Here is a 14,838-nt window from a genome sequence, read left to right as displayed (position 1 = left end):
TAGTTTTTTACCTTTTTAGTTTTTTTTATTTTTTTTAGTTTTTTAGCTTTTTTATTTTTTTATTAGTTTTTATTTTTTTTGTAGTTTTTGCCTTTTTTTATTTTTTTCAGTTTTTTTTTAGTTATTAGATTTTTACCTTTTTTTAGTTTTTTTTTAGTTTTTTAGCTTTTTTAGTTTTTTTCTTTTTAGTTTTTTTTGTAGTTTTTACCTTTTTTAGTTTTTTTCTTCTTTTGTATTAGTGTGAAATAATTCAGACGTCATATGCGGACAAACATGACGTCACCTGATCCACAGATCCACACACAGACAACTTATTTTTATATATATAGATATATATTTAACTACGTAAAACTTGCGAATATACAACATTCTTCGCTGTCCTATTGTCTGTCCATATAAATAGATTGTCAGGTTTACCAACTCTTGAACATGCAACATAATAATTGTCCATGGGAAAACAATTCGTATTCATATCTATACCGCATTTTCCTAACGATTGCCCTTGAGCTTTGTTGATGGTGATTGCTAATCGAACATTCCCTGTGTCCCCGTCGTCATCTATATATCCCCCTGTGCCCCCGGCGTCCCCGTTGGAGTTGTGTCCCTGTGTCCAGGTCGTCATTTATATTCCCTGTGTCCCGGTCGTCATTTGTGTCCCGGTATCCCAGTCTGTAATTTCTCTTAGAGTGTCCTGGTCGTCATTTATATAGATATATAGATACAGTTTCATTTCAGTTTTTTTCTTTTTTAGTTTTTTCTTTTCTTATTTTTTTCTTTTTTAGTTTTTCTTTTTAAGTTTCTTCTTTTTATTGATAATAAACCTTAAAATTTTGGGTATCTGTTTTAAGGTTTTCGTATTACCTTAATCTTTTGTCAAAATATATTGAAACATTTGTGGAATTCCAGTTTTTTTAGTTTTTTCTTTTTTTTTAGCTGTTTAGGTTTTTTTTAGTTTTTTTTTCTTTTTAGTTTTTACCTTTTTATTTTTTTTTACATTTTTCCTTTTTAAGTTTTTTTCTTTTTTTAATTTTTTATTTGGTTTTTTTTTAGTTTTTTCTTTTTAGTTTTGTTTTTAGTTTTTTACCATTTTTGTTTTTTCGAATTACTTTAACCTATTGTCAAAATATTTCGAAATATTTATGCAATTTCCAGTTTTTACATTCTAGTTTGTTTTCTTTTATATATATAGAAGATATAATCTGGCGTAATGGACATACAACTTATTTTTATATATATTGTCAAAATATATTGAAATATTTGTGCAATTCCCAGTTTGTTTAGTTTTTTCTTTTTTTTAGTTTTTTAGCTTTTTTAGTTTTTTTTAGTTTTTTATCTTTTTTATTTTTTTATGTTTTTTCTTTTTGGGTTTTTTCTTTTTTTTATTTTTTCAATTTTTAATTTTTTTTTTAGTTTTTTCTTTTTAGTTTTTTTTTAGTTTTTTACCATTTTTCTTTTTTCGAATTACTTTAATCTATTGTCAAAATATTTCGAAATATTTATGCAATTTCCAGTATATATATATATATATATATATATATATATATATATATATATCTTCTATATATATAAAAATAAGTTGTCTGTCCGTTACGCTAGATTATATCTTCTATATATATAAAAGAAAACAAACTAGAATGTAAAAACTGGAAATTGCATAAATATTTCAAAATATTTTGACAATAGATAAAAGTAATTCGAAAAAGAAAAATGGTAAAAAACTAAAAAAAAACTAAGAGAAAAAACTAAAAAAAAAAAAAATTAAAAATTAAAAAAATTAAAAAAAGAAAAAACCTAAAAAGAAAAAACGTAAAAAAATAAAAAAGATAAAAAACTAAAAAAAAACTAAAAAAGCTAAAAACTAAAAAAGAAAAAACTAAAAAAAAAACTGGGAATTGCACAAATATTTCAATATATTTTGACAATAGATTAAAGTAATTCGAAAACCTTAAAACAAATACCCCAAATTTAAGGTTTAATTTAAATTGTTGGAGCTTTAGCATGCTTGGCACGTAAAGATTTTTCCAAGTGTCAATGTTAGAATGAACATTGAGAAATTGAAGAAAACAAATCAATAAAAAGAAGAAACTAAAAAAAGAAAAAACTAAAAAAGAAAAAAAACTAAAGAAGAAACTGTATCTATATATATAAAAATCTATCTTCTATATATATAAAAATAAGTTGTCTGTCCGTTACGCCAGATTATATCTTAAATATATATAAAAATGAAACTAAACTGAAAAGCAAACTGAAACAAAAAATGTAGAAACTGGTAATTGCATAAATATTTCTATATATTTTGACAATAGATTAAAGTAATTCGAAAACCTTATAACAGATATTTATAATTTTGAGTTTTATTATAAATTGTCGAGTGTTTGCATGCTTGGTACGTAAAATTTTTTTCTAACATCAATGTTAGAATGAACACTGAAAAATTGAAAAACATTGAAAAAGGTAGAATGTTACCAAAAAGCAAAACCAGGCTTGCGGTTCAAAGAGAAATGGCCAGATTAAGAATGTGCAATTTACGTCAACGAAGGCGTGTCGAGGAACTACCAGAGCAACGCGAAACCAGACTTGCTTCTGAAAGAGAAAGTAAAAAAAGAAGGCGTGCCGAGGAATCAAAAGAACAGCAGGGAAACAGGCTTGAGGCTGATAGAGAAAGTAAGAAAAGAAAGCGTGCCGAGGAATTAGAGCAATCTGAAAGTTATCGCCTGGCATTCAGGTACAACCCAGTCGACGATTATAGCTTGAGTAAATGTGTTCAAATCGGGACAATGTCTAAAATTTGTCCCTATTGCAAGGCCTTGAAATTCAATGGTGAAACAATGGGAATGTGTTGCGCCTCAGGAAAAGTTAAACTTCCTCTATTGGCTGCACCAACAGAGCCATTGAAGATATTCCTTACTGGAAATACGTCAGAATCTAAGCGTTTTTTGTCAAAAATCAGACAATACAACTCATGTTTCCAAATGACGTCGTTTGGAGCCCAAATCGAAAATCCAGATCAATTTATGTCTACTTTCAAAGTAAAAGGGCAAATTTATCATAAAGCAGGGTCCCTTCTACCATCCTCAGGCGAGAATCATAAATTTTTACAATTATACTTCATCAGTGATAGAAATTCTGAATTGAATGCACGTTGCGAAATTTCTCCCAACGTTGAAAGGACAATCGTTTCCCAATTGCAACATCTTTTCCACGAAAATAATAAGTTAGTGCGTCTGTTCAAAACAGCCATCGATTTGATGCCTACTGATACTCATAAAATTGTTATTTCCGCTGACAAAACGCCTCCTGGCCAACATGTGCGTAGATACAATGCTCCGACTATCGACGAAGTGGCAATCGTTATGGTCGGTGATCAGTTTTTACCTCGAGATATTATTCTACATAAGGGAAACGCTCAGTTGTTAAGAATTGCTGAAACTCATCGATGCTACGATGCCCTACAATATCCTATCATTTTTTGGGATGGAGCCGACGGCTATCACTTTAATATTAAATTGATGAATCCAGCCACTAACAAAGAAATGAATAAGAAATGCAATGCAATGCATTATTATTCCTATAGACTAATGATTCGGCAGGATGAAGAAAATTATATTTTAAAATGCCGTGAATTGTTTCACCAATTTGTCGTGGATATGTATGCTAAAATTGAATCAGAACGTTTGCTATATATCCGCCTGAATCAGACCAAGCTCCGCTCTGAACAATACATTCATTTGCGAGATGCAGTTATAAATGACGGTAATACCACAAACGTTGGAAGATTAACAATTTTACCTTCGTCATATGCTGGCAGTCCCCGTCATATGCATGAATATGCTCAAGATGCTATTGCGTATGTTCGTCTCTATGGTCGTCCAGATTTATTTATTACATTTACATGTAATCAATCTTGGGACGAGATACTGCAGCTTTTACTTCAAGGACAATCGGCGGTTCATAGGCATGACATTACGGCACGTGTCTTCCGGCAAAAGTTGAAATCACTGATAAACTACCTTGTAAAACATGAAGTGTTTGGGTCAGTGCGATGCTGGATGTACTCAGTGGAATGGCAAAAACGAGGTTTGCCACACGCACATATACTAATCTGGCTACATAAAAAAATTACTTCAAACGAAATTGATGATGTGATTTCCGCTGAAATACCTGATAAAAATGTCGATAAGGGGTTACATGATATTATTGTAAAAAATATGATACATGGACCTTGCGGTGCACTGAACGAAAATTCACCATGCATGGCCAAAGGAAGGTGCACAAAGCAATATCCTCGACTTTTAGTACCCAAAACAATTACTGGCAATGATGGTTACCCACAATATAGAAGAAGATCTACTGAAGATGGCGGTAAAACAGCAATAATAAAGAAGCGTAACGGTACCACCATCGAAGTAGATAACCAGTGGGTTGTTCCATATTCCCCTTTATTATCAAAAACATTTAATGCAGACATAAACGTTGAATACTGTAATTCCGTAAAGGCAATCAAATACATATGTAAATACGTCAACAAAGGCAGTGACATGGCAGTTTTTGGCTTGCAGTCCGAAATCAAAGATTTCGATGAAATCGTAGAATATCAGGCTGGAAGATACATAAGCAGTAATGAAGCTGTTTGGCGAATTCTTTCATTTCCGATACATGAACGTAGTCCAGCTGTTGTTCACTTAGCGGTACATTTACAGAATGGTCAACGTGTTTATTTCACGGAAACCAACGTGCAACAAAGAGTCCTGAATCCACCGGATACAACATTAACAGCTTTTTTTTCGCTTTGCAAAAATGATTCTTTTGCAAAAAAACTGCTGTATACTGAAGTGCCTTCGTATTACACGTGGAATACTAAAAATAAAGTATTTGAACGTCGAAAACAGGGTAAGTCAGTCGACGGCCAACCTACCATCTTCAAAGATACCACGATAGGAAGACTCTACACCGTTCACCCCAATCAACATGAATGCTTCTTTCTACGCCTGCTTTTGGTGAATGTACCCGGTCCGACATCCTTTGAGTATTTGAGGACTGTAAATGGTACTATACATGACACTTACCGTAGTGCATGCCAAGCTCTGAATTTATTGGAGAATGACCAACACTGGGATAACTGCATCAATGACGCGTGCGAAACGTCAACCCCAAGTCAAATTCGTGCATTGTTTGGCATCATTTTAACAACTTGCTCTCCATCAGCTCCTACAGATTTATGGGAAAAATTAAAGTCAAAAATGTCCGAAGATATACTTCATCGAAAACAGTTAGAGACGTCAGACATGACTTTTGATTTTACATCAGAAATTTATAACTACACTTTAGTTGTTATAGAAGATTTGTGCATAAGTATGGCAAACAAACCTCTTCAGGGTTTGGGAATGCCTTCACCTAACCGTATCGCTGCTGTTTCGACATGTGTAGAATTGGATCGTGAACAAAGTTACAGTACGAGTGATCTATTGTCGTATGTACAAAATAACATTTCCAAGTTAACGTCGGAACAAAAAGACATTTATGATACGATAATGCATAGTGTCGATAACAACGTTGGAGAAATTTTCTTTTTGGATGCGCCAGGAGGTACTGGTAAAACGTTTGTGATAAAACTGATTCTGGCATCAATTCGATCAAAAAACGATATAGCGTTGGCAATTGCGTCGTCCGGAATAGCCGCAACATTGCTGCCTGGTGGAAGAACTGCTCATTCCGCTTTGAAATTGCCTCTGAACTTGCATTCTACAGAAACTCCCACGTGCAATATTTCCAAATCATCTGGGATGGATAAAGTATTGCAGCAATGCAAACTTATTATTTGGGATGAGTGCACAATGGCACACAAAAAATCGCTCGAGGCTCTGGATCAATGCTTGAAAGATTTGCGAGGGAAGTCGAAACCCTTTGGCAGCACCTTAATATTGCTTGCGGGAGATTTCAAGCAAACATTACCTATAATACCTAGATCAACTCCTGCAGACGAAATGAATGCTTGCCTGAAAAATTCTAATTTATGGGCACACGTAAAAACATTAAAATTAACTACAAATATGCGTGTCCGATTGCAAAACGATGACTCTGGTCAAACATTTTCAGATCAATTGCTGGCAATGGGAAACGGAAAGCTCCCAGTAGACTCAATTTCAGGACGTATACAACTACCTGCTGATTTCTGTAATTTAGTGACGTCCAAAAATGAATTGATTGAAAAAGTATTTCCGAATATTCTAAAAAATTATAAAAATAATAAATGGCTAAGTGAAAGAGCGATTCTCGCACCCAAAAATATAGACGTCCACGAAATCAACAATATTGTTTTGACCAAGATTCAAGACCAGGCAGTCCTTTACAAGTCAGTCGACACAGTTTTGGAACCAAATGAAGCGGTTAATTATCCATCTGAATTTTTAAATTCCATAGATCTTTCAGGGTTTCCACCACACGTGCTACAACTATAAATAGGCGTACCAATAATACTTTTAAGAAATATAAACCCACCAAAGCTTTGCAATGGCACTCGACTTGCCGTAAAAAAAAACAATGGAAAACCTAATAGAGGCCACAATCCTGACAGGGCCTTTTGAGGGTGAGGCTGTTCTTATTCCTCGCATTCCCATGATTCCAACAGATCTGCCTTTTCAATTTAAAAGATTGCAATTCCCAATTCGATTAGCATTTGCAATCACCATTAACAAAGCTCAAGGTCAATCATTAGAAAAATGTGGTATTGATCTTAATACTGATTGTTTTTCCCATGGACAATTGTACGTTGCATGTTCGAGGGTCGATAAACCTGACAATCTATTTATATGCAGCGAGAATTGGACAGCGAAGAATGTTGTATATTCGCAAGTTTTACGCAGTTAATTTGTATTTCGGAACCAAATGAAGCGGTTAATTATCCATCTGAATTTTTAAATTCCATAGATCCTTCAGGGTGTCCACCACACCTGCTACAACTAAAAATAGGCGTACCAATAATACTTTTAAGAAATATCAACCCACCAAAGCCTTGCAATGGCACGCGACTTGCCGTAAAAAAAAAACAATGGAAAACCTAATAGATGCCACAATCTTGACAGGGCCTTATGAGGGTGAGGCTGTTCTTATTCCTCGCATTCCCATGATTCCAACGGATCTGCTTTTTCAATTTAAAAGATTGCAATTCCCAATTCGATTAGCATTTGCAACCACCATCAACAAAGCTCAAGGGCAATCACTAGAAAAATGCGGTATAGATCTTAATACAGATTGCTTTACCAATGTACAATTGTATGTTGCATCTTTGAGGGTCGGTAAACCTGACAAACTATTTATACGCACAGACAATGGGACAGCGAAGACTGTTGTAAATTCACAAGTTTTACGTAGTTAATTTGTATTGTATCTATCTATCTATCTATCTATATAAAAACGAGTTGTGTGTATGCATGTTTGTTTGTTTGTAAAAAGAGCGTTTGCATATGACGTCATTATTAGTACATACGGCTTTGTATATGGACAGACAATGGGAAAGCCAAGAATGTTGTATATTCGCAATTTTTACGTAGTTTGAAACACATATATAAATCTATCTATATTCACAGGTGGGACACAGGGACACAACTACAATGGCGCGTAACTAATATGGCGCGTAACTAATATGGCGCGTAACGACTTACGCGCGCGGGGGGGCTTGGGGGGGCGCGAAGCGCCCCACCAACTAGATGTTGGGGTGGCGCGAAGCGCCACCCCTACAGCTAGTATATATATATATATATATATATATATATATATATATATATATATATATATATAAATATATATATATATATACATATATATATATATATATATATATATATATATATATATATATATATATATATATATATATATATATATATATATATATATATATATATATATATATATATATATATATATATATATATATATATATATAGATATATATGTAGTTGTGTCCCTGTGTCCCAGTGGTGAAAATAAATTGATATATATATATATATATATATATATATATATATATATATATATATATATATATATATATATATATATATATATATATATATATATATATATATATATATATATATATATCTGTATATATATATATATATATATATATATATATATATATATATATATATATATATATATATATATAAATATATAATATAGGCTGACTGACCGTATTTCAAATAGTAGGTTGTACGAAAAGTGTGGTTCAATCCCGCTTTCTGGGGCTATAATGAAAGAAAGGTTGAGATGGCTAGGCCACGTTCTAAGGATGAAGGATGACAGATTACCGGAGATTGTCCTTTTTGGCCAACCGTCTGGGGCTACACGGAAAGCAGGTCGTCCTTGTCTGGGTTGGGAGGATGTCATAAATAAGGATTTAAAGGAAATGGGAACTTCCTGGGAGGGTGTAAAGAGGGAGGCTTTAAATAGATTAGGATGGAGGAGGAGCGTGCGTAGCTGTGTTGGCCTCAGGCGGCTTGGTGCTGCAGTGAGTTATTAGTAGTAGTAGTATATATATATATATATATATATATATATATATATATATATATATATATATATATATATATATATATATATATATATATATATATATATATATATATATATATATATATATATATATATATATATATATATATATTTATATATATATATATACATATATATATATATATATATATATATATATATATATATATATATATATATATATATATATATATATATATATATATATATATATATATATATATATATATATATATATACATATATATATATATATATATATATATATATATATATATATATATATATATATATATATATATATATCTGTATATATATATATATATATATATATATATATATATATATATATATATATATATATATATATATATATATATATATATATATATATATATATATATATATATATATATATATATACATACATATATATATATATATACATACATATATATATATATATATATATATATATATATATATATATATATATATATATATATATATATATATATATATATATATATATATATATATATATATATATATATATATATATATATATATATATATATATATATATATTCATACATATATATATATTGTATGAATACAATCTGTATTCAGATCTATGCCGCATTTTTCTGACGATTGCCCTTGAGCTTTGTTGATGGTGATTGCTAATCGAACATTCCCCGTGTCCCCGTCATCATTTATATATCCCCATGTGCCCAACGGCGTCCCCATTGTAGTTGTGTTCCCGTGTCCCGGTCGTCATTTGTGTCCTGGTATCCCAGTCAATAATTTCTCTTTGACTCTCCCGGTCGTCATTTATATTCCCTCTGTAACGGTGTGCCGGTTGTCATTTGTATCCCGGTGTCCCTGTCTGTAATTTCTCTTGGAGTGTCCCGGTCGTCATTTATATTCCTTGTGTCCCGGTCGTCATTTGTGTCCCGGTGTCCCGGTTTGTAGTGTCATCTTATAATGACGTCACATGCAAACCCAAAAACAAACAAACATGCATATATACAACTTATTTTTATATATATAGATATAGTTTTGTTTTTAGTTTTTTTCTTAGTTTTTTCCTTTTTTAGTAATTTTTCAGCAAATTTTAGTACTTTTATGTATCTACTAGCAAATCTTACTAGCAAATTTTCTACTAGCAAATTTTATAGATCTAAAAACAAATTTTCAATTCGTATTCAGATCTAAACCTCATTATTTTAACGATGTGTCCCTTTGTCCCGGTCGTTATTTATAGTCCCTGTGTCTCGGTCGTCATTTATATTCCCTGTGTCCCAGCGTCCCGGTCGTCATTTGTGTCCCGGTGTCCCGGTCTGTAATTTCTCTTCGAACAATCCATGCGTCCCGGTCGTCATTTATATATCTTCCCTGTACCCCCGTCGTCCCCTTTGTAGTTGTGTCACTGTGTCCCGGTCGTCATTTATATTCCCTGTGTCTTGGTGTCCCAGTCTGTAATTTCTCTTTGAGGTTCCCGGTCGTCATTTATATTCCCTGTATCCCCGTGTCCCGGTCGTCATTTGTGTCCCGGTCTTTAATTTCATCAGTTGACAAACATGACGTCAGTCGACACACAATTTCATGACGCATACAGCTCAATCCTTACAATGACGTCAGTCGACACACCTGACGTCACTCGAAAGACACACAGACAACTTATTTTTATATATATAAATATATAGCTGTTGGGGGGGGGGGTTCGGGGGGCATCGCACCCCCAAGCCCCCCGCGCGCGTAAGTCGTTACACGCCATATTAGTTACCTGCCATTGTAGTTGTGTCCCTGTGTTCCAACTGTGAATTGAGATAGATATAAATATATATATTTTTTGAACTACATAAAACTTGCAAATATACAACATTCTTCGCTGTCCAATTTAACTACGTAAAACTTAAGAATATACAACATTCTTCCATGTCCCATTGTTTGTGCATATAAATAGATTGTTAGGTTTACCGACTCTTGAACATGCAACATAAAATTGTCCATGGGAAAAGCAATCCGTATTCAGATCTATACCTGATTATTCTAATGATTGCCCTTTCACTTTGTTGATGCTGATTGCTAATCAAACATTCCCTGTGTCCCCGTCGCCATTTATATATCCCCCTGTGCCCCCCGGCACCCCCCTTGTAGTTGTGTCCCTGTGTCCTGGTCGTCATTTATATTCCCAGTATTCCGGTCGTCATTTGTGTCCCGGTGTCCCAGTCTGTACTTTCTCTTTGAGTGTCGAGGTCGTCATTTATATTCTGTGTGTCCCGGTGTCCCGGTCATCATTTTCGTCCCGGTTGTCATTTGTGTCCCGGTTCTTTGTTGATGGTGATTGCTAATCGAACATTCCTTGTCTCCTGGTCGCTTTCTCTTTGAGTGTCCCTTTCGTCATTTTTATTCCCTATGTCCCGGTGTCCCGGTCGTCATTTGTGTCCCGATGTCGAGGTCTGTAATTTCGTCAATCGTCAAGACATGACGTAAGTCAACACACAATCATGACGTTAATCGACAGACACACATACAACTTATTTTTATATATATCTACTAGCTGTTGGAATTTGCTGTCTACAAGCAAATTTTAGTACTTTTATATATCTACTAGCAAATCTTACTAGCAAGTTTTCTACTAGCAAATTTTATAGATCTACAAACAAATTTTCAATTCGTATTCAGATCTATACCTCATTATTTTAACGATGTTTCCCTTTGTCCCGGTCGTTATTTATAGTCCCTGTGTCTCGGTCGTCATTTATATTCCCTGTGTCCCAGCGTCCCGGTCGTCATTTGAATCCCGGTGTCCCGGTCTGTAATTTCTCTTCGAACAATCCCTGTGTCCCGGTCGTCATTTATATATCTTCCCTGTACCCCCGTCGTCCCCTTTGTAGTTGTGTCACTGTGTCCCGGTCGTCATTTATATTCCCTGTGTCCCGGTGTCCCAGTCTGTAATTTCTCTTTGAGGTTCCCGGTCGTCATTTATATTCCCTGTATCCCCGTGTCCCGGTCGTCATTTGTGTCCCGGTCTGTAATTTCATCAGTTGACAAACATGACGTCAGTCGACACACAATTTCATGACGCATACAGCTCAATCCTTACAATGACGTCAGTCGACACACCTGACGTCACTCGACAGACACACAGACAACTTATTTTTATATATATAGATATATAGCTGTTGGGGGGGGGCTCGTTGGGGCATCGCGCCCCCAAGCCTCCCGCATGCGTAAGTCGTTACACGCCATATTAGTTACCTGCCATTGTAGTTGTGTCCCTGTCTCCCACCTGTGAATTGAGATAGATATAAATATATATATTTTTTGAACTACATAAAACTTGCGAATATACAACATTCTTCGCTGTCCAATTTAACTACGTAAAACTTAAGAATATACAACATTCTTCCATGTCCCATTGTTTGTGCATATAAATAGATTGTTAGGTTTACCGACTCTTGAACATGTAACATAAAATTGTCCATGGGAAAAGCAGTCCGTATTCAGATCTATACCTGATTTTTCTAATGATTACCCTTTAACTTTGTTGATGCTGATTGCTAATCAAACATTCCCTGTGTCCCCGTCGTCATTTATTTATCCCCCTGTGCCACCCGGCACCCCCCTCGTAGTTGTGTCCCTGTGTCCTGGTCGTCATTTATATTCCCAGTATTCCGGTCGTCATTTGTGTCCCGGTGTCCCGGTCATCATTTTCGTCCCGGTTGTCATTTGTGTCCCGGTGCTTTGTTGATGGTGATTGCTAATCGAACATTCCTTGTCTCCTGGTCGCTTTCTCTTTGAGTGTCCCTTTCGTCATTTTTATTCCCTATGTCCCGGTGTCCCGGTCGTCATTTGTGTCCCGATGTCGAGGTCTGTAATTTCGTTAGTCGTCAAGACATGACGTAAGTCAACACACAATCATGACGTTAATCGAAAGACACACATACAACTTATTTTTATATATATCTCTTAGCTGTTTGAATTTGCTGTCTACCAGCAAATTTTAGTACTTTTATATATCTACTAGCAAATCTTACTAGCAAATTTTCTACTAGCAAATTTTATAGATCTACAAACAAATTTTCAATTCGTATTCAGATCTATACCTCATTATTTTAACGATGTGTCCCTTTGTCCCGGTCGTTATTTATAGTCCCTGTGTCTCGGTCGTCATTTATATTCCCTGTGTCCCAGCGTCCCAGTCGTCATTTGTGTCCCGGTGTCCCGGTCTGTAATTTCTCTTCGAACAATCCCTGTGTCCCGGTCGTCATTTATATATCTTCCCTGTACCCCCGTCGTCCCCTTTGTAGTTGTGTCACTGTGTCCCGGTCGTCATTTGTATTCCCTGTGTCCCGCTGTCCCAGTCTGTAATTTCTCTTTGAGGTTCCCGGTCGTCATTTATATTCCCTGTATCCCCGTGTCCCGGTCGTCATTTGTGTCCCGGTCTGTAATTTCATCAGTTGACAAACATGACGTCAGTCGACACACAATTTCATGACGCATACAGCTCAATCCTTACAATGACGTCAGTCGACACACCTGACGTCACTCGACAGACACACAGACAACTTATTTTTATATATATAGATATATAGCTGTTGGGGGGGGGGCTCGGGGGGCATCGCGCCCCCAAGCCCCCCGCGCCCGTAAGTCTTTACACGCCATATTAATTACTTGCCATTGTAGTTGTGTCCCTGTGTCCCACCTGTGAATTGAGATAGATATAAATATATATATTTTTTTAACTACATAAAACTTGCGAATATACAACATTCTTCGCTGTCCAATTTAACTACGTAAAACTTAAGAATATACAACATTCTTCCATGTCCCATTGTTTGTGCATATAAATAGATTGTTAGGTTTACCGACTCTTGAACATGCAACATAAAATTGTCCATGGGAAAAGCAATCCGTATTCAGATCTATACCTGATTATTCTAAAGATTGCCCTTTAACTTTGTTGATGCTGATTGCTAATCAAACATTACCTGTGTCCCCGTCGTCATTTATATATCCCCCTGTGCCCCCCGGCACCCCCCTTGTAGTTGTGTCCCTGTGTCCTGGTCGTCATTTATATTCCCAGTATTCCGGTCGTCATTTGTGTCCCGGTGTCCCAGTCTGTACTTTCTCTTTGAGTGTCGAGGTCGTCATTTATATTCCCTGTGTCCCGGTGTCCCGGTCATCATTTTCGTCCCGGTTGTCATTTGTGTCCCGGTGCTTTAATGATGGTGATTGGTAATCGAACATTCCTTGTCTCCTGGTCGCTTTCTCTTTGAGTGTCCCTTTCGTCATTTTTATTCCCTATGTCCCGGTGTCCCGGTCGTCATTTGTGTCCCGATGTCGAGGTCTGTAATTTCGTAAGTCGTCAAGACATGACGTAAGTCAACACACAATCATGACGTTAATCGACAGACACACATACAACTTATTTTTATATATATCTACTAGCTGTTGGAATTTGCTGTCTACCAGCAAATTTTAGTACTTTTATATATCTACTAGCAAATCTTACTAGCAAATTTTCTACTAGCAAATTTTATAGATCTACAAACAAATTTTCAATTCGTATTCAGATCTATACCTCATTATTTTAACGATGTGTCCCTTTGTCCCGGTCGTTATTTATAGTCCCTGTGTCTCGGTCGTCATTTATATTCCCTGTGTCCCAGCGTCCCGGTCGTCATTTGCGTCCCGGTGTCCCGGTCTGTAATTTCTCTTCGAACAATCCATGTGTCCCGGTCGTCATTTATATATCTTCCCTGTACCCCCGTCATCCCCTTTGTAGTTGTTTCACTGTTTCCCGGTCGTCATTTATATTCCCTGTGTCCCGGTGTCCCAGTCTGTAATTTCTCTTTGAGGTTCCCGGTCGTCATTTATATTCCCTGTATCCCCGTGTCCCGGTCGTCATTTGTGTCTCGGTCTGTAATTTCATCAGTTGACAAACATGACGTCAGTCGACACACAATTTCATGATGCATACAGCTTAATCCTTACAATGACGCCAGTCGACACACCTGACGTCACTTGACAGACACAACAAGTTCATGACGTCAGTCGACACAGAAACATGACGTAACCTGACAGACGGACACACAGACAGACAACTTATTTTTATATATAGATAGATAGATAGATTGTCAGGTTTACCAACTTTTGAACACGGAACATAATAATTGTCCATGGGAAAACAATCCGTATTCAGATCTATGCCGCATTTTTCTAACGATTGCCCTTGAGTTTTGTTGATGTTTATTGCTAATCGAACAATCC

Source organism: Artemia franciscana, unplaced genomic scaffold (assembly GCF_032884065.1).
Source record: "Artemia franciscana unplaced genomic scaffold, ASM3288406v1 Scaffold_1808, whole genome shotgun sequence".
NCBI classification, from domain to species: domain Eukaryota; kingdom Metazoa; phylum Arthropoda; class Branchiopoda; order Anostraca; family Artemiidae; genus Artemia; species Artemia franciscana.
Note: the sequence above shows the minus strand (reverse complement) of the source record.